A 27,441-nucleotide genomic window follows, 5' to 3' on the forward strand; every position below is an offset into this window, starting at 1 on the left:
TGGGTTTGGGGAACTCGTTGCTAAACTGGAAAGGGATGAAGAATGGGTTTTTTATTGAGGAAAGCCAACACTGGAGAGAGAGGAGACAGGTAACATTACTACCATCAAGACCAATTTTGCTCAGGCAATGACGAGGGGTTTGAGTGGAAAACAGCACAGCATTATTTTGCATGTTTTTCTGTTAAACAAACAAAAAAAAATCCTGAATACATATTCATGAGATGAGAGGTCATGGTCAACTGAATAACACACAAATTTCAGTACATAAATGCAGCAGAAAAACATCCAGCAGTCTACCTTGGAGTATTAAAAAACTCCCAAACCAAAGAACAAAATGAAACATAAGAATTCTATTAGACCAGTCTGAAATATACCTGATGCAATTTCTAAGTTTTTCCTTATTACAACCAACTTTGTTGTAATAAACAGAAATACTGGCATATATTTGTGGAACTATGTTTTGTGGCACTTGCATTTTCTATTTTATTCTTGCTCCAGTAGGTAAAACCAGTGATCCTGCAAGAACAGACACTTGTCACACAGCAGACAATTACCTCATTTAGGCCACAGGTGACCAATTTTGAGAGATTCATGTCTGTATGTCCAGTGGAAATAGATTCAAAACAGTCTTCAATATACTGGGATTTTGTTTGCTCATGTTTAACAGGCAATAAATGACTCATTTACTTTTGGATTTAAATCTAAACTATGATTCTGCTCCTTAGCAGCTAAGAACTACACTACACAGAAAGAGGGTTTTTTTCTAATTTTTCAGAATTTTATTCAGACATTCACTGCTTTTAAATACATAAATAAGCAATCGAACAAAAAAAGGCCACCAAGAAAACCCCAAGTCCCACTTTATCATAAGCATTAGTGATCTTTCAAGGCCAAATCCTGCAGGTGAGGAGGAGACGAAAACCTTCTAAAATTTGGGAATCCCCCTACAAGTGTCCCAACAACAGAGGGAGCTCCCCACTGCTGGGATGACACTTGCTCTGCAGAAGCAGCTCTCACTTCCACCAGCCCAATACACACTCACCACCTAAATAAAAGTGTAATTAATGGCCTGGTGCAAGGCTTTTCCTAGTTTTGTCTAGTCTGTCCTGCTTTTCAACAAGCACATGGAGATACAAATCCTAAACCACTGAACATTATTATACAGCTACCTCCTTGGGAAAATACATTCAAAAAAGTCTCCCCTCATTCCACTGCCCCTGCTCATTTCATTTCCCTTGCTCTTAGCCCTCACCCCACTACTCTTCTTCCTAGCTCTGAGATTTATTAACTTGAAAAAAATGTGATTTTAGTGTTTCTACTACAGCAAGTTTCTACTACAGCTCAGCAGATGTCTCACATCTCTATTTATACAACTCTAGAACTGGTAATAAACATGATTTTCCTATTGCCACAGTACATTTTTTAATGAGACATCATTCCTCGTCTCTGTTTACCAAGAATTACGTTGGCCACAACGAAGTCCTTCTCCCACATTATTACAGCACATCACAAGGGTTTGGAAGGCTGAGTGGAAACTTGTTACTATACATGAAAGAATTCTTAATGGTTAAGGATTGGCATTCTCCTCCCTGTGCCTGTGGAGAGCAGGGCTCCTCAGAGGTGTGCAGGAAGGTGTCTAAGGGGAGGGAGATGCCTGGGAAGGCATCAGGCATAAACACTCAGCCTTTCAGAGCTTATTTCCACTCAGATCCCAACCACAGTGACTTTCACAGGGCTGTGCCAAAGACATTTGTCCAAGACCAAGAGCGTGGTGCCTAAATGACGTCAGATGTCTGGGCAGTCAGCCAGCTTCCTATGGAAGTGATTTCAATATTGCTGGACTTCAATCTAATTGCATTTATCATATGATTATTTATGTAAGGAGCCAGCAGCTTGTATAGGTAACCTGTATTCTTGAATCTAATAAAATAAAGCATGTTTTGAAAATACAAAGAAAGAGACAGATTGAGCTAACGAGAAATCATATTAAAGTTTCATGACTTCCTTTAAAGCCACTTATTCCAGAAAGGAACAGATGTTAGCCAAGACAAATACCATCCTTGCTCAACTGGGACCTGGAAAGCCTGATGCAAAGCACAATATTTTTCTCACCTGCAAATTTACAATTGTTCCATACCTATAATTATACACTGAATGCAAAGTCTTGCTCCCTCTCCTCAAGCCTCATAGCAGGTTCTCACTGCCCCAAGGCTTTGCACAAAATTTTTTCATTTATTCCTTTGTGACCTTTCTCTTAAAACTTTTCTGTAACACACAAAAATCTTCATCCAACCCATGAAAAAGCCAAACAAATTTGGAGACAGTTATGCCACGTTCTGAAATTACCATTTCTCCTCCCAGACAACGTAACATCAGTAATTCTATGCACACTTTCTCTCTATCCCTTCCCTACTGCACAATTTCTTCACTGAAGTTCTACCTGCACACAACAAGGCACAATTAAACCCCAGAACACTGATGGGTCCCTGTCCCACAGGCAGTGCCACGTCAGGTGGCCACGTCCTGTAAAACACTCGTGACCCTAAATCAGTTGATTGTTAACAGACAGAACAAGGAAGCTGGTGAAGTTCCCACCACATTAAAGCTGGGCACTGAACTCATGGAATCTATGTGCCAAACGGAAAAGCAAGAAAGAATTAATGCTACTTCTCCCCTTCCTCTACATTCCTATGGCCCTGCTCTTCTCTTCCAGTCCTCTAAAAGGAAATATGCCTTTACAGCACTCCAGTTCAGATTTCAGATTCTGGCAAGGTGTTCCCAAGGTCTTTGCTGTACTTTCTGATCATCCCTCTCTCCTAAGTAACAGCTCAGAAGTTCAGTGACAAACAACAGAAGAACAGCAGAAAATAATCCATCCCTCAGCAGTGATTTCAAGATTCACTGTATGTCTGAAGGACTGTAATAACCATGTGCAGATTCCCTTTCTGTTCACTGCAAATCTCAAAACCTTTCTATGGAAATCTTCCATTTGTTTCCATAAATTAAATTTGGATCGTTGTCTAAAAATATAAATAGGAAACACAATATTTAAAAAACCCAAAAGGTACACACACAAAACTAATTTTCCTCTGTGGCATTTTTTTGGACAGGATGTATTTGCAGCATTGGTAATCACTCATCACTAAGAAGTGTACAGTGCAGGAACTGTGTGTGAAGTGTTTGAAAGCATTCTGAAATTTTGGAGAAAAGTGCTTGTTAAAAATGTTTTGTCATAATTTGTTAGGTATGTCACAAATGTTAGGTAGCATTGATGTATTTTATTTCCAAGCCTGTTCTGCCATCTTTACATTTTTGCCTGCCTACCAATAAATGGGTTTTTGTCATTTATCGCTTTTTAATGCTACAATACACCCTCTCCACAGTAAGTGGTTCACCAGCCTGAACAGTCTATTAGAAATGCAAAAACTAAGGCTGCCTATGTCAGATTTATGTTTTACACAATAGCCTTACCAACAATAAAAAACCCCAAACCAACAAAACAAATCCAAAACAAAACCAAGCCAAAAATATCCCCTGCCGACACAAAGATCATATCTCTGCCAAACTTCAAGCACATGTTCTCAAACAGGAAATAAAGCTTTTCAAGAAAAATTTTTAATAGGTAAAAAAATAAAACACAAATCTAAAAAGCAACTGACTAGTTTTTCTTGTTGCTGTTATCACAAAATAATATTCCGGCTAAACTGGCAAGAAAAGGGAGACTACTCAATACAAACCTTATCACACAATGTTTTGGCCTACTTATAAAAAGTTATTTGTGCTCCAATTTCCTCAGCAGAGTTGTTTTTACAAAGCTTTTCCCCACTGCAACCACATTTCCACTGGGACCATAACCAGAAGTGATCACATAAACAACTGAGTTTCTGTGAGGGCCATGACCCCACTTGCAGCTTCCTTTGTCCATCCTGAGCCACCACCTCTGTGATGAAGGCAGAGGGATGAACAACACCGTGCACAGGGAAAAAAAAAAAAAAAAAAAAAAAAAAAAAAAGAAGTATTTCCAAGTTTTGTCAAGAATTTTATCAAGATTAGGCCCTAAACAAAGTCCCAAACCAAAGCAAACTCCCCAGAAAATTAGGAATCAAGATCTACAATTCCAGACTGGTTTTTACCTATGGAAAACACAAGCTGTGACAAGCCTTATTTTGGAAAATTCTAACACCAAACACCACCTCTGATGAAGCTCATGTTCAGTTGCTGCAGTTATTTTGGTGTTACCAATGTGTGTGCATGGAGCAGCTCACACATATATTTATTGTCTGACTCCTCTGGTAAATTAGTGCAAGTAATCTCTATGTAGTAGAGCCATCTTTTTTAGTAAGTTGTAATAAATGGGGCTGCACAGCATTCCACAAGACAACAAAATGATAGCAGATCCAAATACAGATCTTTTAAAACAGTTCTTGGCTAAATAAGAAGTTAGTTAAAACACATAATGGATATATCCTCAACCACCCCACAACAGGCACACAAAGGACACTTCACAGGTAAACACAGAACAGCAAGCATTTCAAAAACTGTCCAGTTTGGTTTATAATTGATTTTTTTTAAGCCACACGCTCGTTTTGACTTCAGATATTTTGGGACCAGTTACACAGGGGGAGGAAAAAAAAAAGTCATTTTTAGCAATTTATAACTACACAGCCACACTCTTCTTAAGAGCAGGCCCAAGGCTGTGTGCACAGATCCAACTCTGCTTTCTCCACACATACATTATGCAATGCAATGTGATAAATATGTAACCATGGAGGCACACACTGTGTTGCAAACAGGACACAGAGCTCCTGGTGACCCAGGAGAAGGCAGGCTACACCACATTCTAGCTGTGATTCCCTCCCCCCATTTCTTTTTCATAATGGTCCAGCACTCATTCTGCAGCCTTTTTATACCATCTCCTCTCTGAGGTATGTAAATAATTTAGTCAACAGCAATGCATTATGCAATTTATTTTCAGCCAACAGCACAGCCTTCGTTAGGTGCAATTCATGGGAAGAAGCAGTTAATTATGGTAATTCATCTGCAGACCTAGGTGAGCAATTTCACCGTTATTCTGCTATCCTACTTAATATGCATGTGCTGTATGAGAGCAGTTAAATGGCAACTTTCAAGGCTGACATCCCAAACCCTGATTCCATAACAAGCTTTGAACCTGGGCTTGAGGCAGAGCTACAGTAAACAGGGCTTCTGGGAGGCGAAGGAGTCAATTTACACAAAACAACTTGCAAGCTCAGGGTTTAAGGTAGTCTACTGAATAGACCTCTACCAGATCCTAGAAATAATTCTATGCTATTGTACTGCACTATTTGTGGAATGGTATGTGATCATATAATTAGAGATCATATAGTACATTCACACAAAGAATACTTTAGGGCTTGCCGGAGTGGGGGGAGGGGACGTCTTTAAAAAAAGAAAATTATTATTATCTGGAAATTCAGAGCTAATCTCAACAACTCAGAAATGCTACTAGAGAGCTTTTTCTTCACAAACTTTAGAAAAAAAACATTTTAGGTCTGATTTCTGGCTGAGGAAGAAATAGCTTCAAAAAAAATCAGCTGAGGCTTTGAGTCATTAAGGTGTTAAAAGCCTAAATAAAATATTTAAGAAAATAGACTGAAATATGTGCAAATAATTAAAAATATAATAATTTCTAAACTACAGCTCTATGCTTGTAATGACAGGGAGGCAAAGACAGCACTTGGTTCAGAAGCAACACGAAAGAAGTGCTTTGAACAGGTGTAGGAAGGATGCCATGGGTTTGGAGGCTAGACCTGAGGAGAGAACGAAGGGCAGGTCCCAGGGAGGGTGGCAGCTTCCTGGAGAAGGGCCAGCTTAACCCCTGTGTTGAGGGGAAGGCTCCAAGCTCTTCCCCTGTCCAGAGGCCATCCCAAGTGTCCTCCCTGTGTCCTGCCCTTGGGGTGACAGCCTGGCCAGGGCACTCCATGCCCGCCCTCGGCAGCCTTGGCAGGAGAGCCCTTGATCTTGGGGCTCCACTGCACCTCGCCTCCGCCCTTGTGCAGCCCTCTGCAGACTTCAGAATCCGGCTGAATGACCCAGCTTGCACAACTTCCAAGAGCACACAGCTACTGAAGGGCAGGCTTCTGCCAAATCCCTGCCCTCCCCCGGGAAGCACATTAAATCCTGCAGAAACCACTGGAGCTCCAGTGCTTTGGAGAACCGGCGCCCAGCTCAGACAGCTCTGCATGTACAGTGCTGGTCTTCAGCCACAAACCAAGCCTGCAAACCTGAAAATCCCTCCTTGATTAAAAGATTAAGGTCACAAAAACTAAAAGCGAGTCACTGCTTTAATGACAAAAGGCACAGAATTTTATGGTGAGCATCCTGAAGGTCTCACTGGAGCACAGGTCCAAGAAGCACAGTCAGACAGTTTTAATTTAACCTTACATGCTTTCATACAGCCACAGGATGAAAGCGTTAGTGGCCTCTAGTTTGTTTATGACTGACTACATACGCTAGAATTTGCTCTGCCAAAACCCATTGTTGAAACAAAAACCAGCCTTCAAATGGCACAAAACTTCATAAACCAAATAAACAACACATTGCAAATATTTAAGGCTTCCAAGCAAAGGCTACTTCCGTAAAGTCCAACATTTAAACTGGCAACAACACACTGCAGACACTGAAACAAATGACTGACAAAAAAAACCCTGTCATCCTCAGCATTTCAAACGGCTCATTTTTCTGTTATCCTGAAACACTCAGGGCACTCAAGTTATAACTGAACAAATATACACATCCCTTCCTATTTAAAACAAAAAAAAAATTGGAAACATTCAATTTAAATCTTTCTGCTTAACCCAGGACTAGAAAACTGTCAGCGCTGAAAATTAGTTTCACAGAGCCTAAATGTGTCTGAAAATGGTTTATTTGCGACACATGACAAGCAAATTCCGAAATAAAGGGAAACCCTTTCCCTCAGCATGCACACTAATATTTTTCTTTCCTGAAGGTTGGATTACTTCCAGAGAACCTGAATTGACTTCAATGGAGCAATAATGTATTTCTTAGGAAGAACATGCAAAACTGCCTCAGATCACAAGAAAATGGTTCAACCAAGAAAGGGCTTCACTCAGTTCTTCTAAATATACCAAAGAATCACACTTAAGTGATATTTTTTTAAACAATTAGGGCTTGACTACACCAACAGCTATATCAGCTGATATATAGATATATATTACTCTAAAGAGGAATGAGACACTTTCTTCCTGGAGTCATTCCAAAAAAAAAAAAAAAGTGAGCGTACTGTAAATTCCCACTTTTAATTTCAACCCATGCTGCCAGTGTGTGTAAATGCATCTTTGCAAAGTTCAAGGTATTTATTTAAGTGCTAGCAGGACTTTATTTTCAAATTAACCAGAGATACTTCTCAAGGTAGAATATGGTGAAAGTAAGAAAAGTAACCATTCAGAAGTACAATTTATAACAGCAAAACCCTAATGTATACAACTTCAGGTACTACTCCCAAAGTGAAGAGACTCCCCAGAATTACAACATTCCCTGAAATTTTATTTTTTCAGCAGATGAAAAATGTCCAAACAACATATGAAAATAAGATAATTTAACAGCAAATGTCTGCTCATCAGTGTCACCACAACAGCGGTGACAGCCAGGACCAAGATGTGCTTTAGGAGACACCTATACCAACAAGGAAAACGTTCACCAGAAATCAATGTCCTCAGACCTGGAAAACACCACTGGCTCCCAGTAAAAGGCATAAAAAAAGATTTCCATAAAAGCTTGTAAATTAGTTTATAGTCAAACCCATAAAAAAGAATCATTTAGGAAGTTATAAAGGAAGACTCACCCAAATGAAATTACATGCACATGACAAAGATTTATGTGTATTCTATGTACGGGTGAACCCGAGCAGTCAGTACAAGCCTGTATGTACAGACTGGCTGAGCTATCAGCTGGCCCACGGCACTCTGAGGAGATTCTGCCTGATAGCACAGCTGAGATAAGGAGTTCATGGCCCACCCTTACCTAACCCACGTTCACTCCAATGGCTCAGCCACAGCCTCCAGAGTAGCAACACCAGTGTTTGTGGAGCCAGGCTGTAAAATGGTGTAGCAAAACTACCTGGACTTTAATCCCCTCTCCCCATCAAAACAGCTGTTGGGTTTAACACATCCTTCGAGAGATGATGTTTTTAGGACCCATAAATCTGTCTCATCATGGCAGAGGACTCAATATACCACATTAGAGGATAGAAACTTTTTTGTGCCTCTTTTGCTCCATCAAGAACAGGGTCAGCTCAAGGGTCTCACCACTCCCTTTCCCACCCCCAGTGCCGGGGTAAGTGGCTGCTTGTGTAGCTGTTCTCCAAAACCCATTCCTGAAGTGGCTCCACCAAGAAAGTTCCACCTTTCTTCACTCCCAAAACTCTGCCGGGGTCCAAAAAAAGTGCAGGCATCTTAAAACTTCATATAAGGTTGCATTTCCACATTACTAAGGATAGAAACATGGCTAAATTTATGAACCAAGTAGTCTAATTTCAACGTGTCCTGGCACTAGATGAAAATATTTCCAATGTGAAGGCCACGTTCTGTCCAACAGAAAACTAGAAGACACAGACAACACCTATAAATTAAAATGGAATACTTGCTTAAACTGAAAACTCCAAGTAAGCAGAGACTAAAAAATTAAAGTCACTTCACACAGCTACCTACAAAGCCTTTCACTAGAAGATCTCGGGGCACTGAACTGGTCTGAAAAAGCTCCTGTTAAGTATTAAATCACTGGGCCATGGGTAAATTTGTTAATCCATTTGTGAAGGTCACACAGTGGCAGAAATAACAGATAATCCTGACACTAGCTTTCTGTCCTAATCGTTATGTGGACAGAAAATCTTCAGTGATGTAAACGAAAAATAAAGTAAACACAGTTATCTGTCACATACTCGTATATTAGGTCAACTCAGAAAAGCAATATTGTGGGTGTGGGGAGTGGAGGTGTGTCTCTGGGGATCCACCACAGAGCTAGACAGGCCTGTGGAAATGTAGGGAGAGAATTTATACCCAGAAAGTAATTCCATAATTCCCTCTATCAAGCAGTTCCTATGAAGGAACTGTGTAAACAAACTGCGATCACGCTCAAAAAAAAGTCTGAAAACCTTGAGCAGTAACCCACAGACTGTATTCCACTGCTGTATTACACCCACATTAGGATGCCAAAAGTTTGCCATTCATCCTGCATCAAAATTAAAGCAGTATTTTACAGACTGCCTGCAAGCCACCCAAACTGGGGAAGTTTTCTAATACTAGAGAGCAGATGGACACACAGCTGACACTGTCGACACACAGTCAAGATTGCTACAAGAATTTCTACCAGCTTGAAAGTTTCTACCACCTTCCGTGCCATTACACATGAAAGCAACTTGGTAATACCTACTGTGGAGCTCTGACAATTCAAGACCATTTGAGGTATAAAACACACTTCAAGCACCAGTTTCCAAAGAGGAAAAAGCAAGACTATATGCTGATTAAAAAAAAAAAAAAAAAAAAAAAAAAAAAAAAAAAAAAAAACTAAAACAAAACAAACAAAAAAAACCACAACCACATTTATTCTACAAATCAAAAATACTGGACCAGACAATGAGCTACACAGGCATTGTTAAGATGTACTAAAAACAATAACATAATAAAAATCACTGTAGGCAGGGAAGATTAATCTTTCTGCTCTTCCTTAAGCAAAACTCAGAGCAATTTCAGTGGAATTCTCCCCCAGATACAGCTGGATGACTACATCCACAGCCTACACATGCCAAGTCTGCTCCTGCAGCCAGTCTCTACTGCATCCATCTTAGTTACACTACACATATCCTGATTACAGGGATTTATAAACAGCATGAGTAATTTAGAGGTGATCCCCAAAACTGTGATTTCAGTACAGGTTCACTATTATTGTCTCCGGTGTCACCAGCCTTATGGTAAAGGACTTACACCTGCAAGACTTTCAAGCAAAAATCTTTTACTGACTTTCTCAAAAGCAGATTCTCCATTCTCTCAGTCCCAAGCACATCCACTCTGGAGCCAGAACACAAGCCAGCTATCCATAGGTTTTGCTGGGCAACGAGGTAGGAGAGAGTTCATGATCCATTAAGGCAACTGTGTTTATTTTCTTAGGTTCTGGACAACGAGACATGAAACAAAAATGGTGTTTAGATATCAAGCGAGTGTTTTATCATGCAGTTTCTGGATGTGAACTCTTTAAAGACAAAAGGCTCAACTCTGAAGTCGCAGTTCCACACAGGACAAAGGCGCTGTGCGCACGTCCCAGCTCGCAGCCTCAAAGCGCTGTTTGTTCACCCAGAACAATGGGGCATGTGACTTGCCAACACTACCCACAATAAAAACAATAAGATAAGGCTGCCACTGATTTCACGATGACTGACTTTGTTTTCACTAATTTTAAGTCACAATGTCAATAAAAACTTCTTGCATAAAACCCCTTATTTTGAAAAGCCCAAAGCCAACCCCACCTTGCGCTGAGGTTTTCACACCAACTTCCTTAGCTTTTCGTGTCTGTACTAAATGCTCACACCAACTCCCTCCAAAGCCTCCCTCTGACTTCATCAAGAGTTGGATCAATGCTATATGTCTAGAGCCAAGATTATTTTTATCATATAAGAGCACTGCCAAAATTTGTCCTCTGCATTTCCTGCCCTGTGTGCCCATCCCAATCACCCATGTGCCCGCAGGCAGGCCCTTTGCTCACCTCCTGCTCGCTGCCAGGGGCACACACAGGAAAATGAAACTTCCCCAGCAGCCCAGCAGGTTTTGCTCCACCACTGACTCAGGCTACATCACCCAAACCCATTCAACCCCTCCAGTTCAAGAGGGCTACCTAGGACTGAGTCCTGCATATAAATTTAACATTTTGAGAATGAGGAAGAAAGCAGAGAAAAGCCAGAGAACAGAAACAAAAAGGCACCAATTTGATTTAAAGGACTGACAAGGGAACAGATGGGGAGAACGCAAAGGAAAAAGTCCAAAATAACAAAAAGGACAGAGAAAGCCCAGGAAAAAAACAAAACAGGCAGGGAATGATTAGAAAAATCAAATAAAGCCATGCAAAGGGGTAAGAATAACATGGTGCAAACTGCAAGCTCACTACACTTATTTGCCACTTTCCCACTACAGCACGGACAAGGAGCAGAGCCAAGAAGAGAAGGCAGAGCCACCCTGACACTTGGAAGGGGTCAATTCAGAAAGAAAAGCAGCAGCACCATCATGAACCACTTCTTTTTATCACACAGAGGGAGGCTTGGGGGGTTATTTTAATTACACAGAACAGCAGTAGGCCCAGCAGCATCAGATTAACAAATACAACTAGGCAGAAACAGGCACACGGAAGTACATTGCAGTTCCAAACTTTCACTATTTACAGGAACATTAACACAAATGAAATCTGACTAATCTGATCTCTGAATGTGTTTTTAAAACCTGTGCATTTTTTTCGTTTCACCTTGAAAAAACTCCATTCCACAAGCAGGTAGTTACAGGGTTACAGGCCCAGGCCACAGCTGGGAACGTGGGAGGCACATTAAGCACACAAATGAAATTTCACATATTCTAACACCATCAATGGAGCTTTCTGGAGCTCTGCAGCAGTGTCCAACACACACAAGCCTTGCTGCTGGCACAACAGACAGATCTCAGCCTACGTAAGGGACGCTCTCCTAGCCGGAGTCTGACGCTGCATTTCGCATACCCTCCGAGCCTCGCGTATGAAGTCATCCGTAGCGTCAAAGAGCAAGTCAAAACACATCCAGAGTGTTTTCCCTGGCTACCTCTGAAAGTTTCCATCCCTTTATCTTTTGTGTAATTTTTTTTTAACTTTTCCCACCGTTTCTGTCAATACGCACAGGATCTCTAGAAGTCCCCAGTACATGCAAGCAGGGAGTATCTTTCTAACATGGGACCTCAGCTGTGTTCCAGGCACTAGGACTACAGCAGACTGATGGGAAAACTGAATTTGGTGCTTTCACAACCAACCCATAGACCCACACAAAGAGAGGGTTCATTTTTTAAGACAAAAGCAATGCCCTTCTTACCAGAAAGTAATACACTTGGGAGGGCTGTGGTGCCCAGGCACCTCAATAGGATGACCCTGTGGTAAAGAGGGGTTTGTTTGTTTTATTTTAATGGGAGAGACTCTTAAAACTTAACTGCTAATGTATTTAATGTGTATTATATGGACTGTAAGAAAGAATCTTACACAGGGCCTTGATGAACTAGGATAACTAAAATATAACTTTGCACGTGTAGACAGCAGAAGAACCAAATAACGTGGATTTTGCCAACAGCAAGATAACACTGATATTTCTAACGTAATCAAAGGCCATTCACAATCTGCCATGGAAGACATTCACAGAAATAAAAAGCATTTTTCTTACAACTCAAACAACTGAGACAAATATTTACTATAAAGGCAAAAGGTGTTAAAAAAAAGAAAAATAAGTTGGTTTCTATCAATAGGCTACATTTAGATATCCGTTCCTGCTATCAGATCAAGCTCACCAAAATTGCTTAGTAGGTTGTTTCATTGTATTTGTGTTCAAGTTCTGTCACAACTCACCATATTGAAGTTTCATATTGCTGACTTTTTCATGCCCACAATGGTAAGTACTTACAGTCTAAACAAGACACCAGATTGTGAAATTTAGTTGTGCTTTCAAAATAAAGTGGAAAATTAGGTACCACGTCAGCATCAAGAAAACATTCACATTGTTCAGGAAGTACTGACTCCACTTCTATAAACCCCAGATTTGTTGCACTAGCAATGGGAAACAGCTAATCCATTGCTACACAAGGTGTGCATCTAGCACAATTTATTTGATGCCAGCATTAATAGATGGTTTGACCACACCGTCCCTCATTTTCCTCCATCCACATTCATGCTAACTTTGCTTTGTAAGTCCATTAAAAAGTATAAAACCCGATACATTACAGAATCACAAACATCATCATGGCAAAAAATCCGTATTTTTACAAAGCACTTCCCAATTAAAATTTATCTCCAAGAGTCTGTATTTAGGAAAGTGTGTTTGTGTTGATACACAAGCAGAAATTTCCGCACTAGAGAAGAATGTGAACATCCATACAAAAATTAGTGGTGATTCATTGTTTAGCAGTTGTCTTCCCTTTACAGCACACTGTAGACTGAAGGACACGTTGCCAAACTGAGAGCACCAATACTTCCCTTAACCTAATACAGGAGAAATAAATACACTTCAACAGCTTCTAAATCTTGCACGTCCTACTTTTTTGACCCAGATCTCTTATTTCCCCCATAGGTCTATGCAATATCAAAACTATTTTTTCCCCACAAATTTAGACATAACCTAAAAGAGGAAAAGTCCTCATGCTTACTGTGAGCTAGAGAGACCAGGAAGCAGAGGGGGAGGGTCAGACTCACTCATCTCTCTTAAGATCAATCAGATCAAGCTCCTCTCTCAGCTGCTGAAATTAATGGCAAAAATGCTCATTTGTCCAAGAGGACTGTAAGTTAGACCAATATCAATAATAAATGAAAAACAATGACATCTTTTTAATACTATTTTTACAAAGCAAAATTGTATTTTCAGAAGTCATGCTGACACTCGAGCGTGAATCAGTCTGTCCAAAAACCACTAAAGAGCTATGAAACTTGTTATTCCACTCCTTGGCCAGCCTCGGCAACTTATTCCAGGAAATCAAACTGTCTCCTCTTTGCCTGGTACTTTTAGGGAACCATCAGGGGACTCAAATCTGCCTCACATGTGCTCACCATCCATAATTTCCTACTCAGTTTGCTGGTGATAGGTCACCCATGTGAAGAGCCTGAACTTTAAACATTGTTAATGTCAAATGAATGCAACTTTTAGGACCGGTTCTATTTAGGGCTCTAGACCTCAACAATTTCTGTGGTTTTGGCACTGGGCACAGTATTTAGCACTACATTTTCACAAACAGTAAGTATTTGACCCTTAACTCATAACCTTGGAAAAACGCTCCAGGAATAGGCAGCACAGAGATCTTTTCTGTAGCTCTCTGGTCGCCACCAACAGGCACGTAGCTTTGCACAGAGCAAAGTTTCCACTTTCACAGTCCCAATTCATAAAAATCTACCATCAGCCTGACGTCAGTGGACGAGAGGGAGCTCTGTGCGCAGCCAGAGAAGCGACTGAATCATTCCCCAAACACACAACGGGTTAAAAGGAGCACCAGCATGATTGCAGCATTACTACAACTGCCCACCTGCCCTGCCAGGCTGGCAAAACTATTGATTGCCCCACTGAAGGGGAAGGGAAGGGCGCTACTCACACCCTGCCAGCTCAAACTTCCAGCAACGCACCTCCAGCGCTCCAAAATGACACCCAGCGTGTCTGCATATGGCACATGGTTGTAGAGTGTCTGTAACACACTGACATTGAACAGAGCCTCAGATCATAAAACAAGAAAACCCACACAACTGTTTTCTCTGGATGATTCTGATTTTTTACTGCTAGACATTACTAGTAAGCAAGATTGCTCCTCTGCAACATGGAGACTTCAGAATTACAACAATAAACACAAGTCAGAGCACACAACATAGCCTTTTACTAATACTGCTCCCAGGAACAGAAACTACACCCTCACGGGAGTTTGCAGAAGCCTGCAAACCACACACAAGAGTTGATTTTTAGAAATGCTAAGCACACACAGAGACTGCCAACTTCACATGCAACTGTGGGGACTCAGCATCTTTGAAAATAAGACTATTAATATCTTACTTTAGGAGATGCAGATGCCAGTTTATACTCTTCTTAAGAGGAGTCATGCTTGCACCAAGCACAACTACAGCGCAAATTCAGGGACCAGATCCCCACTGCCACCACACCTCCAGCTCCTGGAGGCAAGCAGGATACAGAGAGCACCAGGAAGGGCCATGGGCAGGCACTGAACCACACAGCCAGGCTGACACCCAATCTGCCAGCATGACTCATCCTCAAAAAATGGTGTGTTAGGCCAACAGCATACCTAGAGATGCTGCTTCTGACATTCCAGCCAACATATTCCCAAGGACCTCAGTATCTCCACTTAGCACTGAGTTTGGCCACGCACAATTATATCCAAAATAAATTGTGACTCTTTGAAAGACGTTGCATATACTGGCCAAGACAATTCCATAACGCTCCCCCTCATCACTTTGGAGCTTCTTTAAGTAAGTTCTTCAGAAAGCTACACCAATTCACCAGACTTTGTGATTACTATTTCTACAGGTGAGGAAATACACTCAAAAGTCTTTCCTGCAATCAGCCCACCTGAGAAGCAAGCAAGCAGGTGTGAGCTGCAACACCAGCAATTTTACTCCTTGGTTAGCCAAGCCAGCAAAATCCTACACACCCAAGCAGTGCATACATTTTCCCCTACAATTACACAACCTCCAGGTTGGAATGACCACTTACTTCTTATCAAGGCAGAAGTATTTTTAAGGCTCCTTATCAATACAAAAAGTTAAGTCTAAAGGATGTCACAGAAAGGTAAGTGGTAAGGTATTGAAGACAAATAATTCAGAGTGTAAGCTGAGTTACGGTTCTGTAGATCCTTCTGAACCAAAGAAACACTTAACCTGAGCTCAAACAAGGCCACTAACACTCTAGGGCATTTTGTATAAACAAGTGCAGCCTTGTTTTCATTATGAGAAGGAGGGAAAGGGCCTTCTCATCTTGGATTAGATACCACAAGATGAAACCCTAAGAAGTTCACCAGTTTTCATACAAATTGGCAGATTCCAGACCAGACTTCCAAACCTTTTCACTCAAGCTACCAACTCTCTCAAAGTGACAGCTATGCTGCCTCATTTTCACTGCTTCTTACCTCCAGTTACCTAATTCAATTTTGCAAAATTAGAGGAAAGCCAATATATTCCCCTACAATTTCATATCAAAAGATATTCCTTATTCCTCATTTTATTGTCACACTTTATCTCAGAAGAAACCAATTATGAAATGAATAAAGCAGTCTCCATCTACTCTACTCAGGATCACTTGAACCTTTTTCTAGTAAAGTCGCTCATCATTAAGTGACTTTAGAGAAATTAAGACCATCTAACTTCATACTTCAGCGCTTAAAAAACCGAGCACATTTGGGACAGGGGCAGCTAAATCAATAGCAGAAATATAGAAATGGTTTCTTCAACACCTGTTAATTTAAAGCTACTACATTAATGCAGCAATGCAACTCAAAAAGAGAGAAGAGCTGTCAATCACAGTTCCTAATGGAAAACTCCTGACACTTCTTCACCTAACACAAACACTTAAATTAGTATTTAAAAATGAGCATGCAATGAGTATATTCTCAGAGCAGCTACTTTTTGCAGGAGCCAAACATGCCTAATTACAGAGTGTGCACACACATGCTTTCACTTCTCCCCCCAACCTGCAGCTACTTGCATGAGCTGATGTTTAGGGCACTAAATACAGTCATTATTACACCCTGAACTCTGGGTGCAGGCATGTGCAAACACACACCCAGTGAGGATGGTCAGCACACAGACCAGAATCACACCATTCAATATGAACAACATGAATTAGATTATGAATGAGTCACACTTGGGTACGATACATCTCAGTATCACAATATTGCAGTATGGACACAACACCGACCTGCAGCACACCCTTGCCCTCCCCTCCAAAGCACAGACCAGACCACTTCACCACCACCTTATCCCAGCTGGGAAGGGGAAGAGCTGGTGGGAGACTTGTGTCTGTCTCTCCCCCGCCTGCCAGCAGTGTTCTCGCCAGCAAGGTGTCAGAATTCACACGGGCACCACGATCCTCAGCAGCTGTGGGACCAGGGGGACAGAAGAGACAGGCAAAGCAAGCAAAAACTGGAGGGGTGACTGTCACTTGGGGCTCCCAACAAGCAGAGGAATTGGTGATGAAAAGGTGTCACACCTGCCACTGCCTCAGCCTTCCCAGAACACTTTACAGAGCTGTTGTACCAAAACAGCATCAGTGTAATGGAAGATTCACATCCTACTACTGCCCACCACTAATACAAAACACACCCAACTTCTGGGAGCAACTTCACAGACAGCTGCAGAGCTCATTCAGCTGAACGCGACCACTGATGTTCACAAAGCTGTGTGTGTTACAGGACTTCCTGACTTCTGCACGATTACATCCTTGTAGGATATGGGTCTTTACTGCCACTACAAAACTTGTAACAGCAAACACATTCTGACTCAAATGTGAAGTCCACGTTCTATTAAATTCCACACCAAAATGAAGTTAGGTAAAATAACTCAGTTTGCTTTACATTATTCAGATCTGTTCTTCCTAACTTAAAACTATTATCTGAAAACAACATTATCAGCAATTTTGGCCATTTCCCCTAATCCATCCAGAGCCTCTTTATGCTTAGGGCTGTAGCACTTTTAAGCATCAAACTCTTTCATGATGGGAAAATGACTATGAAGTATTGCTGTTGGGTACTTAGCGCTTATACCCTGCCTTACAACTTCAAAGCAATACACAAACATCAATAATTATCATATATAGAGTAAAACTGAAAGAAGTATTCATATTAAAAAAGAAACTCACAAAATCTTAACTACCTGTTTGAAAGGGGGAAAAAAGATTAAGCAACAGAATCTTCTGTAATTATTGTGTTCTTTATGCTACAAACATGCGTTATGGCTGTGCACGTTCAAACAAAAACTATACACTCTTGCAAAGTCTTAAAAATAAATTATAAAGCCCAAAAGCCAAACCCCAACTCCTTTCATGCATTTAAATTATATTTCCTTCTCTCTTCCTCAAGGAATGAGAGCTAAGTGTTTTCCAGGTGTTCCCAATAACAGTTTGGGAGGCAGGCCACCACACTCCCAAGACAGAGTACCAGAAAACACAGTTCTCATGGAGAAAAATCCAACTTCCCCCAAGAAAACTTAAGATAGCGACAGTGTGCTGGCTCAGGTGACCTTAGGTAAACAAAACAAAATGTTATCATTCCATTAAACCTTAAACAAAAACAAAGGGGAAAAAAACACTAGAGAAAACCACAGAAAGTTTGTTTTGATCAATTACAGGGCACCACCTGTGCCCTAAACACCATCAGCAGCCCTTTTTTTTCAATGGATAAGGGCAAAAACCCCTTCACAGCTCATCCACAAACACATACCCACTCGTTTAAACTTAAGGACACACACAGGAGCTTGCAGTCCAGTCCTCATTTGGAATATATTCCGAAAAGCCCGTTAACACACATGTCCAAAGGAAGGCCCCAAACCCAAGGTGAGCCTCACATGGACAAGCCTTCAGGTTACTCAAAGCAAGAAGAGGGCAGGAAACTGCCCCAAAGCCCAGGTACAACCAAACCCCAAACACCAACCTTGCATATGGTGCCCTTGCTGCTAAAGGAGCACAACTCACAACACCCAAAGGGCAGAGACCATCAACAGCAAAGAACCTTCTAAAAGCACACAACGTGCTCAGACATTTATTTTAGCACGGAAGGACAGCAAAGCAAGTCAGACAAGCCTACAAAACTCTTTTTTTTATGCAACAAAGACCTGTTTCTCCTGATCATGCCTCCCATGCCTTAACAATAAGGAAGGAATATGTTTTGTGATCCCCTCCCCCATAAATCAGTTAGGAATTTGATTTACACGGACAGGAAAACGAGGAAGTCGAGCACACTGGAGAGTAGTAAAAACTTCACCAGCAAACTTCACTTTCCTACACAGCGACCTACAAACCAAACTTTCCTCCAGACTCACGTGTCATCTGCAGCAACCAGCCCCTGCCATAAAGCACAAAGTTTTGCTGTTCTGGGGATAAAGACAAGCGAGGGAGAGACTTTTATTCTGTCAAGCTGCCTTAAAAGGAAATTCGGTGATGAAAGATTAAATTCACCTGGAACAACACGATAAATTTTAACCCTTTCGAGGGTACAACAATAACAAGCCACATATTTCAGGACTTAAATCCTCCACCAAGAAAACAGTACACACTGCATCAACCGTGCGAGCCCCTTTAATTGATACAACACACAATTTACACCAGGGTTTCGGACAGGGATAAGCCCTGGGAAGGAGAGACGCTGTGAAATGAGAAGATAAAAGCTTATTTTGTGCCCCGAACCGGGCCCGCTCCCTGCCACCGCGGGGCATTGCACGTTCCACCCCGAACTTCGCCGGAAAACTGATCAATAACTTGGCTCTGGGGGGGAACAGCGGGAATGGCCCGGGGGTGGGGGTGTATCCCCATCCCAGGAACGGGGAGTCGGGATGGGGGAGAACTCCGGGGAGTGGGGGAGGGGAAGGGCCTCCCCTCCCCCATCCCGACCGGGCCCTGCCCCCCTTCCCCTCCCCCCCAAGTAAATATGCGGGAAGGGGGGGAGGGGAAGCCGCTCTTCCCCACAAATCGGGCTAAAAATAGGCCTCTCGCTATGGCTCCCGTGTGCCATTCGCTGCCGAGGCCGGTGTCCCCTCCATCCCCCGCTCCATTAAACCTTTTCTTTTTTTTTTTTTTTTAATTTTAAAAAATGAAGGCGGGTGGGGGAGGGGAAGCCAGCGGCGCGGGGTGGGGGAGGGGAAGGGGTAAATATGTGTGTGTATATACATATATATATGTGTGTGTGTCTGTATATCTATATATGTACGTATATATACACATATTAATAAAAACGGGGGGTCACAGAGGCGTTCTGGTCCCATCCCCCTCCCGCCTCCACCGACACAAACAGCGCGGCCGCCCCCCACCCCCATCCCCGGCCCCTGCCCGCCCCCGGGGCTCGGAGCCCCCCGGTTCTTACCTTGCGAGCGGCTGCTCCCCCCTTTCCCAGGGAATGGAGGCACGAGGAATTCACCCTGGATTGTCTCTCCTCCTCCCGTGTGTTTTATACCGCCGCGTGTATAAACGCGCACATCCCTGCCTGTGTGAGTGTGTGTGTGTACACGCGTATAGTTATCGATTATATATATATATACACACACACATATATATATATATGTATTTTCAAGGTGTCCACACCGAGGAGGAGAAAAAAAAAAAACACCAGGAAAAAAAAAACCAACAAAACCACCACACACACACAGGAGGAGGAAGGAAAAAAAATACCCAGCGCGTAGCGCTGTGATATTCAATTATATCCGAGCCAGGGGCCGGGGGAGGGGAGGGTGGGGAGGGCGGGGGGGACGGGGGGACTGGAGATTAAGTCCCGAGGAAGGAGGGGAAAAAAAAAAAAAAAAGTAATATGTGTGTGTGTGATTGAGATTGAGGAGGGATCGGGGCGGAATGTGGGAGCTGTTACTGGGGGAAGGAGCCAAGCGGCGCGGAGCAGCCGGCGGCCCGCAGACACTCCGGGTGCCCGGCCGCGCCGAAATGGGCGCCGGCGGAGGGAAGGGAAGGGAAGGGAAGGGAAGCGAAGGAAGGGAGGGAAGGAAGGAGGAAGGGAAGCAGCGGAGCCGGGAGGCGAGGCCAGGCGAGGAGGAGCGGCCCGGCCCGGCCACACAAGCCCAGCGCGGGGGTCGGGGAGGGGGACCCGCTCCCTGACGCCTTCCCCGCCGCGCCCGGCAGTGCGGGAGGGGAGGCGGCCGCGGGCAAAGGGAGGGAAGCGAAGGGGAGGCCGCCCGGGCACGGCAGGCCCCGGGCCGCGGAGCTTTTCTAGGAAAGACATTAAACTGCGCTGCCAACAGTGCTTATGTAAATGCAGGATGTAACATGGTGGTTTTGCCTCTCTCCTCGCAGCCCGTCGCGGTTGGCGATGGCACCTGGCACCGGGATCCAGCCCCGTGTGGGCACCCCGCTACCGCCTCTGCCCTCTCGTTTAATTTAATGAAAATAATCCTCCGCAGCACTAATGCAATGTCCTACCTGCGAGCTGCTCATTTTTACAATTGAAATGCTGTTTGTCATCTATAGGGCCGCACTGTTTGTTTTTGAAAGCGAGCTTTGTTAATCAAAGCCACATTCGTCACCAGGCAGCCCTTTCCATCTTAAAATGGTTTTGCAAGAGTATTTCACACTCTTGGGCGATGGTCCAGCACTGTCATGTCCGGACATTGGCACCCGTGCAGAGTCCCAATGACCACAAACCCTGCACGGATCCGATGGCAACATCCGATGTTATCCCAGCTCATTCCAAGGCTCTCCACACACGCCAGCCCAGCTCTGGTGCTGCTCAAATAGGATGTCCACATCACCACACTCAAAAACACTCAAAAGAGAGATGGTCATAAATGTAGTGCCTTTTTTTTTTTTTTTTTTAATGGATAGAGCATTGCCAGAGCATTATGCTAGTCCTAAGGCAGCAGTTCTGGATTTTACCTTCAGTCTAACACCTGGCATATACTATAGGCAGATTTTCCCTACCTGAGCATCATTGCACAAGCAGATGGGGTCCATCAGCTCCACAAAGCCTTGGGTAGGGGTCTGGGTGTAGGATCCTCTCATAGTACTCATTTTCTTCAGGGTCAAACCCATGCATTTTCCCTTCCTTTTTGAAGAAAAATATTTAAATACAAGCCAAAGTCATGTAGAGAAACCTAAATCTCTAGAAAGCCAAGAAGGACATTTGTAATTGCAAATCACTCAGTGTCCAGCATTTATTTATGTAATGAGTTTGGTAGCCCAAGTGGGCAACTTTCTCTTCTCACTAATGGTGTGTAGGCTGTCTGCTTTAGGTATGTAAAGAGGTAATAGTTTTGAACACTATATCCAGTCCAGCTCCAAAAATTGCTGAAAGTCAAGAAATTTAAGAGGGGAAGGAAAAGTGACAATGCACTCATTAACACATTCACACATTATAATCTTAGATCTGTCCATGCTTCTAATGGAGTTTGCCCTCTTGATACTCTGATTTATTTCCCAGGTGAAAGAAGATAAGCAGTAACAGTGTGTGGAGGAAGGGGAATGGGAATATGCACACAGCCTAAGGCAAGAGGAAAGGGAACTCTTTTGGGGGACTGGGGGATGGCAGGGGCCTAAAGAAGGATATCTGAGAAGTCCATGAAATGGGAATGAGAGGTGTGACATTCAGAAAGCTTGTGTGAGAAACGGGGGAAGGAGAGTCCCTGAAGTGTGCATCGTTTGGCCCTCAGGAACTACAAACACCGTCTTCCCATCCATCTGCCGAGCAGCGACAACGTGCTCAGCTGAAGTCATCTGGCTGAAGGTTTCTGTGGTCTGGTGTTCTCCGAATGTTCAGTCGCGGCTCTGGGGTGCCAGGCTCTCTTTTTTAACATGATGACGTGCTCAACTGGGCAATTTCCCGAGAAGTTCTGCTCTGCAGGATCTACAAAGTGAATTCTGGCAGATTAGTGCTTTAATAGTTGTCCCCCATCTGTTTTGTTCTGGTTTCCCTTTTTTTCACGAAGGCAAACACCCCTCAGGACTGCACAAACGCCTCTCACTCTCTGTGATCAGCTTTAGCCTTTGCAGTTCTCTTGCCCAAATGTGCAGCTGGATTCAGGGCTACAGGGGACACTTCCAGAGTGTATGGGAAGGAGGCTCTCGCTTTCTGAGGTTTCCAAGAACGGGTGTTGGGTAACACGGGGCAGTTGAGCAGGTTGTGGTTCACAGCAGATTGTTCAGTGAGTGAGCTGAGCTCAGGGAGTTGGCTTTGCCTTCTGGGAGAGCCACTTCTAAACAATAACTCTTGTTACACTTCCCTTCCCAAAGTAGCAAGAAAGACTGGACAAAACCCTAACTTTCAGATATATAACGAGCAGATTTGAGGTCTTGGTTCACCTCTCTGTTTGAATAAAAGCACGCTTCTGAAGTTCTTCAGTGACACAGCTGCTCACAGCCAGTGGATCCATCATCCCAATGACTGGAAAGTCTTCTCATGCCCATATTTTTAAGACGCATCCTTAAAATAGTTGAAATGACTTGTAACAGGGAGTGCTCGGCCTACCAAGCACATATAAGCAAATATTTGCAATAACTGGCCCAGTGTTTGCACAGCACCAAGCACACTGCCTGGACTCCATAAATAATAATACTTGGCACTTGCAGAGTGGTTTCCATTTTCAAAGCACTTTAGTCATAACCCTTGACACCTATACGGCCTTTTACATCTTTACAAGAATTAATTAATCCTCACAATGCCCTGTGAGCTAGGTATGCACTGCAATAATAACAATAACAACAATTAATAATTCATGCATTCTACTCAAAAATCACTTCAGGGATTAAAATGCATCTGTAATACTTGGGGTTTATTAACATTTTCCAGCAAATAATAAAACCCATGCTATTGTGTTAAATCTATATAATATCTATCCATAAATCTTGTGCAGATTGGAGCGAGACTGAAGGCACAGCGAGGCACCAACACATCAGCAGGAAGCAGATGGCTGGCTCCAGAAAAGTTCCAAGCCCAGTCCACACACAATCCAGGTGCCGGAGCGGAGCCCGCCAGGCACGGCAGTGCGTAAATAAATACCAGCGAACCAGGGAGGCTGTCTGTTCATTTTTAGCTCTTGTTTATGCAGGGGCTGCCCCAGGCCGGGCGTGCTGACCCCATCCTGCACAAACACGGCACCAGGCGGGTGAGGAAGGGCAGTGACTCAGCGCTGAGGGCAGGGAGGAGCCTGCACAGCACCACGCAAACACTTTCCCTCCGCACTTTCCCTCGTAAAAATTACCATAGTGCCTTTGATATGCAGGCAAGCCCCAGTTAAACCAGATATTTAAACCAGCGGGACGTAAGCCCTGTTGATTTGAACAGAAGAGCCATCAGGCTCCCACGGGGCAGCTCCGGGCTTGGCAGGGCAGCGGGGGCACCGGGCTCCCCACACGGACGGATCCCCCACAAAGATGCTGTTGTCACTTTGCATCCCAAAGTGGATTAATGAGAACCACAAGGGCACTTTAATCCTAATGAGTAGGTACACCCACACCCTAGCAATTCCACCAAGACTTCCTCTGGATCGGAAGCACTGAACTGTTCGGCCTAGAGGCCTTCATATTCTTAACACCTTTTTTTCCCCCTTAATTTGAGGGAGATGTCAACATTAAGGGAAAAAAAAAACACCTCTAAATTATTTGTATTTGTATTGTGCATACTGGTGAGGAAAGGAAACAGAGGTTCACTGGTTTGAAGACAGTGGTGTTATTCCTTTTGAAGCTGCTGACAATGACTCTTTGCAGGAGATGACATGCTCCTGAGCAGGGAGCATCTTCTGCCCCATCTTAGCATAAATTTGTTGATGATTCATCATTTATTGATCATATATGGTAAAAAATGTCCAACACTGGTGATCAACATAGCAGTACCACTAAGTTTCATCAGTTGCCTTAAAGCATACACACACAGATAACGCTGTAGATCTCCATGAGCCAGGGAGGAGTCAATCCGAAAACAATCATCTCGTTGATACACTTTGCAGATCGATTTGGGAGGATTCTGCTTCCCAGAATAAACAGCAAGAGCAGAGGCACAGCATGACCAGGTGAACAGTCCCTCATTCACAGGCAGTTGATGAACTGTGTGGTCCAAAGCCATGAAGTGGTTCTTTCAGAAGTTTCGGGACAGAAGTTATGGTGCTCAGAGCATGTTCAGCTCTCACTCGGTGTTCAGGCATGTGAACTGTTCAGCACCTCCCTGGTGCACAGAGCTTCTGCTGGACACAGCTGCTGGCCCCAGGGACAATTTCACGTTGCTATTTTCAAAATCTACCACAGGATCCCAAAAAATAGTACACACGAGCAAGGTCAGGACTGCTGCAGGATGGGGATGCCTACCAAACAGCCTGGCCTCACTGTTTTATATCTGCCAACCTCCCACCCAGAGGCCCATCATTCCCTGAAGGCTGTAAGAGAAGCACAGATGTCTGTGTGAACGGGTCACACCAAGGAGAGCTTCCAGAACAGTGCCAGAGGAACGAATTTTTAAAGGAAAATAAGAGATGCCCACTGCCAGAGCTCCTTCAAGCACCCTGCACCAGATTCCTGCACCTTGACTTCTACTGGGCCACATGGTCCCTTTTTTTTTTTTTTTTTGGAGAGGAAAACCAGTGGGTTTGTTGCTGCAGTCCCAGGGCTTCCTGCCCATGGAGGGGCTGTTATTTGGGGCAGAAAATGTCCCTGCCCACCTGAGTTCCCACTGTGGCTCCTGGCACAAGAGGGAGGACAAAATAAAAGCTGAATGTCATCCCTCGCTATCCACAATCCAGCCCCAGGAGGACTGGTGGAGGTTTCACACAAGAATAGGAAAAAAATGAGTGAACAGCCTGGACAGATGCTGGTACAGACCTCACTCTGGGAAGTGACACACACTGACCTCAGTGGTTTAGTTATTGCAGGTGCAGCACTGTAGCTTCAGTGTGAACTGGGGTTGTTACAGGCATGGGAACAAATTTGTGTTTTGGCTTTAATAATTTGCTAAGGATTGGGTTTTTTGTTTTGTTTTGATGGAAGTTTTTTTTTTGTTTTTGTTTTGGGTTTTGGGGTTTTTTGCATATGTAAATATGCACATTTTTTAAGATGGAAAGAAAATGTTACTTCTCAGACAAAAACACTGAAGAGGCCCTGTTAACTCTGAGGTTAAGGCAAAACTCCTTTCACAGCGAGCCTGTAACTCAGATGTTACATCCTACAGTGGCTGAGCAAATCCAAACTTGTTTTATTTTAACAGGGTTACGAAAAAGGGTGTGTCCCAGCTGCTCTGGCATACCTCTGAAGTTTCAAGCAAGACGTATCTGGTCCTCGTAAGAGATCAAACAGATTATCTCACAGGCTCAGGATGTGGTTGCAAAAAATTCAGTCTTGTAAGCGTCATAGTGATTCATAATGTAATCTACATTACTTGGTGTAATTACCACAGAGTAAATAAAGGCACAAGTACAAAAGGTATGATATTTGTTATTTACCTTGATCTCTGTCACATGCTTCTTTAATATTTCCTCTCAGTCCAAGAATCCAGCCAGCCTGAATAAAATTTCTCTTTCTTGGCCATACTTAAACACTGCTTTTCTTTTATTATACCAACATTGTTCTGTTTTTTATGTGAGGGGAGGACAGAGCCAGGACTGATTCTTTTCCCAGAGTCCTGAAGACTCCTCATGTGGCCTTCAGCAAGCTGTTTATTATCAGGGCATGAGCTTCCATCTATAAAAAGAGAGAACTAACACAGCTACTAATGGTGATTATATTATTGTTAACACATAATTATCTATCTCACAAGAAATTTGGGAGGGTAAATTAGTGTTTATTAAGTATTTTTAAGATGATAATATTATTTATATGAGGGCTATACATTATGCCTTGAGGATAGCAGTTGTTGAAAACCACCTTCTAATTAGGTTTTGCTAATGATAGTGTCAAAAAAGTGTAGAAAAAAATATTAATAGGTACACTTGAAGGCCCCTGGTTTTATTTCTTTAATTATTTGCATCAGCTGCTTTCTTGTAGACAGATATGCTATATCCACTTATACCAGATGTTAAACATTGTTTTCTAGCATACTAAGCATAAAATGAATGATGAAGGTGGCAGTGCCAAAGCACACCCTGCAGTATGTTATTAGACAACTTGCTCCAGTGATTAAAGCCCTTGAAGTCAATAGAGGTTTTGTAGTTGTTGGGTTGTTTTTGTTTCCCCACCCCGCTGGGCAAGGATTCCATCCTAGATCTCCAGCCTTGTCTTTCACTGCACATCACTGATGTGCTTAACACTCAATTAAAGCACACCCAGGATTTATTCCACTCAATCCCTTAGCAGAGGGTGACTGCAGGTACTCAGAGGGAACTGACAGCAGCATAAGTCCAGCCAAGAGAATGACTTCACCGTATTTCCCTTTTTTCAGTCAATTATCTACATTTTATTGAACATCCACTTCTTTCAGTTTTATTCTTGAGGACTTCTGATAAGGTATCAAACTTCCCCAAGCTGTCTGTAATCTTCACCCCCTCCCTATGACAGTAACTGTGAGTGGCTGCAGTAGATTAAGCAGCACATTCCCACAAAACATTTCCAATACGAGACCAAATTTTATGAGCTGTGCGAGCATCCTGTGTAACGTTCCTAGCAGGTACATAAAACACTTCAGGGTATGTGCAAAAAGAAAGATCACACTGGGTAGAGCAGTGCATTTAGGAATAGCTGTCAATATTTCACAGTGCTTGATGTGTGCCATACCATAAGACCAAAGCACTCACACAAAAAAATACAAAAAAAAAAAAAAAAAAAAACCACAAACAAACAAACAAACAAACAAACAAAAACCAACCAAAAAACAAAAAAAAAACCCCAAACAAAACCCCCAACAAAAGAAAACCAAACCCAAATCTCACAGTGGAAGAATGAATTGAGAATTATTTCCTCAGCTGAGCCAATATTTCCTACAACATGGCTTTCTGTGAGTCAGCCTTTTTGTGCTGCGGAACTTAAAATACCAAAAGTGAGATAACAGCAGGCTTGTTGGAAAT

General features: G+C 43.0%; 1 protein-coding gene and 2 long non-coding RNA genes across 7 annotated transcripts in view; 2 read left to right on the forward strand and 1 right to left on the reverse strand.

The window, feature by feature from the left end:
* The window catches only part of TBL1XR1 (TBL1X/Y related 1), a 107,912-nt gene extending 87,862 nt beyond the window's left edge, over window positions 1–20,050 (reverse strand). The window contains exon 1 of one of the 4 annotated variants that reach the window (XM_068200327.1): window positions 19,824–20,050. The gene's annotated coding sequence lies outside the window, so the exon portion shown is untranslated. Of the gene's footprint in view, window positions 1–18,786; window positions 18,873–19,823 lie in introns of those variants that run through there. The other 3 variants (XM_068200325.1, XM_068200326.1, XM_068200328.1) reach the window with 3 other exon arrangements.
* Window positions 4,804–7,139, forward strand: LOC137479773 (uncharacterized). 2 transcript variants are annotated; one of them, XR_011002506.1, is made up of 2 exons: window positions 4,804–5,050; window positions 5,700–7,139. It is a non-coding gene; the product is annotated as an uncharacterized lncRNA (long non-coding RNA). The 2 variants fall into 2 exon arrangements; XR_011002507.1 differs by having other exon boundaries at window positions 4,813–4,925.
* A 281-nt stretch (window positions 20,051–20,331) lies between the features above and the next one.
* On the forward strand, window positions 20,332–23,504 carry LOC137479771 (uncharacterized). Its single transcript, XR_011002505.1, has 3 exons — window positions 20,332–20,713; window positions 21,287–21,434; window positions 23,311–23,504. It is a non-coding gene; the product is annotated as an uncharacterized lncRNA (long non-coding RNA).
* Window positions 23,505–27,441: the final 3,937 nt, after the last annotated feature.

Source organism: Anomalospiza imberbis, chromosome 10, assembly GCF_031753505.1.
Source record: "Anomalospiza imberbis isolate Cuckoo-Finch-1a 21T00152 chromosome 10, ASM3175350v1, whole genome shotgun sequence".
Taxonomy (NCBI): Eukaryota; Metazoa; Chordata; class Aves; order Passeriformes; family Viduidae; genus Anomalospiza; species Anomalospiza imberbis.